General features: G+C 38.2%; 1 protein-coding gene across 1 annotated transcript in view; it reads right to left on the bottom strand.

Annotated features, from left to right (window-relative positions):
- LOC100533293 (glutamate receptor ionotropic, kainate 2) overlaps window positions 1-3,780 on the bottom strand; it is a gene marked incomplete at its 3' end in the record, with an annotated part of 54,721 nt that overhangs the window by 36,933 nt on the left and 14,008 nt on the right.

Genomic DNA, 3,780 nt, shown 5'->3' with positions numbered 1-3,780 from the left:
GTCTAGGTATTTAGTGGGTGTGATGTATGTGATTGGGTATAGGTGTGATGTGGATACTGGTTTTCATTTGAAGTAGGGGTTGATATGAGCCTGGTTTAGGTGTGAAGTGAGTGTAATTGGTGTACACACGTAGGTGTGTGTTTGTGTGTGTGTGTTTGTGTGTGTGTGTGTGTGTGTGTGTGTGTGTGTGTGTGTGTGTGTGTGTGTGTGTGCGAGATGTGGCTATAATGTGGGAATAATTTGGCAGTAAATGAGTGCGTGTGCGTTTTTTATATAATTTAATTTCATTTCTGCAGAGTGAATGGGGGGAGGTGGAGGGAGCGGGGTCTTAGGTTAAGGTGACTGTACGTTTGCACGTGGGGTAAATAGGGTGGAAGGTAGGGGGTTGGGGACAAAAATTTACTTTCTTGATCTCCTATCTGTAAAGTTCTCCTAATTTTTTTAAAGAGCAACCCTCAGTTATTATGTGCGCGGGGGTATTGTTTCTTTAATCTTGTTTCAGCATTAATTAAAATAAATGAGGTGCGTTTTTCGTAAGTCAATGTGCGGGGGGGGGGGGCTTGGGTCTTGAGAGTTAAAGCCACATTTTAACATGTGCGATACTCTTGTGACCATGTGGCTATCAGTCATAAAAAAGGAGTTTACTGGGTTTGTTTACATACAGCTTTATTGAAAAAAAAAAGAGAAATGAGCATCTATGGGAGCAACCAAACCTTCAGAAAATAGATAGAGAAATCAGAAAGATAGAATGGAAGTGGATAACACACATCCTCATAAGCCCAAAACAGGCACTACCCACCAAGCACTAAGATAGAATCCTCAAAAAAAGAGAGAAAAAAGAGAGAACAGAGAAAAACACAAAGCCCTAAAAGTACGTGGAGGAGGGACTTAAAGTCGGATCTAAAGAAGATAAGAGATACAACTCAGCAGTTTACTCAAGAAACCCGTATGCCACATTTTTTTCTTTAAAAAATAGCTTTGGTTTGTTTTTTTAATTTTTTCTTTTTTTTTTTTGTTGTTGTTGCTTTTCCACGACCGTAGATGTTTCTCCTTGCACACGTCTATTTGATGTGAGTATGGGACGGTACATATGTTTTCCACATCGAAAAGATATAATGTCGCTACCTCAGTATTACAAAGTTCTATCTGCTCACTATCAAGTTTTGAGAAATGTGACAGTTCCAGTTCACATCATGTCAAACTTTTTCAAATGCTCTTCTTTGAATAGCTTGATAGCGACTCCGAATAATAGTTCGATTTTGAAGCAGCAGATAGAACATTTGGTTTCTGACCTCATGCTCTTAGTAACTCAAAACAGCCAAAAATGTCAGATAGAACTTTTTAATTCTGAGGTAGCAATTCAGCCACGAGAAAGGGGAAAAAAATCGATTTTTAGACAAAAGTGGTATACAGGTTTCTTGAACTAAACCGTCGAGCTGAAGAAGTAAGGACAATAGCCCATGACAGAAGTGCATGGGAAGTTCCTTTTTTGGTAGCTTACGCGTTGGCATGGAGGGAAACAGGCTAGTGATGATGATGAGAGTTAAGAGCAAGAACTGAAACAAGCATCTAGTTAAGTGGGTCAAATAAACTGTACCCAATAGGAAAGGCTATAACCTTAATTGCTATTCGAAACATGCTTGAAAAATGTGTCATTGCACAATATTTATCCCAGACTATCTCTCTTTAAATGAACAAAGAAAATATGTTTTACATAACTGTGTCGAGATTGTATTTGTAGGGTAAAAAATACAGTGACAGGTTTAAGGAACTCTTGAAAGACAGCGGTTACGGTGTTAATACTTTCAAATATTATCATGATATCTAAAATTGTAACATTCAGAACAAAAATGGGATATGGGAGAATCAAGTAAAGGTAAAGTGAGGGTCGGGTAATGAATTAAGAAACTAAATTATAAGAAAACAAATCACTTCTACATAAAGGAGTAGACAAAGACGAGCAGTTATGACTAAACGAGACAATAATCTGTCAAAAAATGTAGATACTGTAAAATCTCTACTCATACCAAATCGGCACGGCAAAAAAGTTTTGACATTTCCATTTCCAATTAGAACAAAAGGAATGCATATGGGGTTATTATTCTCAGTAAAGGTAGGGAGAGGTTTGGGGGAGGGGGGGTATTATAGTTATGGTGCTGTTACAAACCATCCGTCTCGTTGAAATGAGGCTTTCAAACAGACAATGCTAAGGGGTCCAACACACTCAGGGATTTGACCCTGGGTCTAGCCCCAAGCCTCCAACACCGTCGAAAATCTCTGCCTCTGTAGCTAATATTATGAGGCCGTGCTCGAAAAATTTAGGCTGCGCGAAATACATGTGTGTTTTCCATCAGCCAAAGGTAGCAGAGAGCAGTTTGGTTTTTAAAAAAAAACAATTCTCCTTTTTAATAGTTTAAATCCTATATGATTTATAATTAGTTGTCAGTGTCATATTTGCCATAAATTTGATATGAAAAACAATGCCGATTTGATGTTAGGCCTGAATAAAAATTCTGCATAAAGAACTCTACATTGTGTACCAACAGTATGAATAACCAGACGAAATGGTGATAGCCCCAGGCCAAAGCTTAAGGCAAAGTGCTTTGCTTGGTTGCGTCCACTGGCCCACGCGTGTGTGGGCCGCTTTCCCTCTTGGACTGAGGTGCATTATCAAACTGTCCTCCAAAAATGCTTTGAATCTCGAGAATGGCTCTGAAATCCTTTCATATGACGTGTTTTGCTATTGGTACTTTGAAACTATAGGTTTTCACTCGTTGGTTGGCGTATGTGTCGGTTCAAGAAATTGGCAAGCTTTAGCAGAAGCAGTCTAAATCTAAACGTTAAAAAAGCAAAAGAAACAATTCATCAAAGGATGAACATGTTCACGCTTATATTGTATTATCAATGTGTACAACCTTTGCATTATCTCTGGAACTGAACTATGTTGACGATCTCTGGGACTGAACTATATTGACGAATCTCAAGTCAAACCCATTTCACTAAAAATACAACTTTTCACAATAGCTACAGAAAACAGTCCCAACAAGCTAAAAACAGTGATCAGGAAAAAAATTTATCAGCGATGACGCCGTTGAAATACTGATTACTTATCACATTTTGTAATGGGATTTTTTAAAAAGAAACATATATAATATTTCAACGCAATCAAAACACTCCATGCCATGTTATTGCAGGACATAAAGCGAGCAAACTTATGGGGATATTAAAAATGTTGATGTCCTCTACACAATGATGTGCAACATTAATGGGCTATTTTCATTTCCCGTCTCCTGCCTCTATAATCTTCATATGCGCCTCATACCCAGCTCCACATGTGCTTTTTTCCCGAGAAAAACAGCTTTATTATATAACACACAAAATTCTTAGACGAAATAACATTGACAGGCAAAGGCACCCGTACACACAAACATGGGGAAAGTACGAACAAACACAAGTACTCATATTGTCAGAAGTTTTGTCAGTGCGTGTAGACTTTTGAAGCTTCCCAACATCTTAAAATAAAGGTTAGATCTTAATTTGGATGCTTTAAGTACTTTAACTAGAATGCTGATTCTTTCCTGGAAGAGAAAACCGTTTATCACGAAAGAGAAAGCCAAGAGACACAGATAAAATGCCAAAACGTCTTTTGTCTTTTAATAGGTTTGTAGAATTTTAGTTAATACACAAGTAGCCAGGGGGCTCTCGTGACCTAGAGGTTAAGGTGTTGGCCTCTCATTCAAAGATCCCGGGTTCGAATCCGGGTAGCGACGAGAAAAATTT

The sequence above is a fragment of the Aplysia californica genome, unplaced genomic scaffold, assembly GCF_000002075.1.
Source record: "Aplysia californica isolate F4 #8 unplaced genomic scaffold, AplCal3.0 scaffold00127, whole genome shotgun sequence".
Classification (NCBI taxonomy): Eukaryota; Metazoa; Mollusca; class Gastropoda; order Aplysiida; family Aplysiidae; genus Aplysia; species Aplysia californica.
Note: the sequence above shows the minus strand (reverse complement) of the source record. Positions and strands in the feature narration are given on the sequence as shown.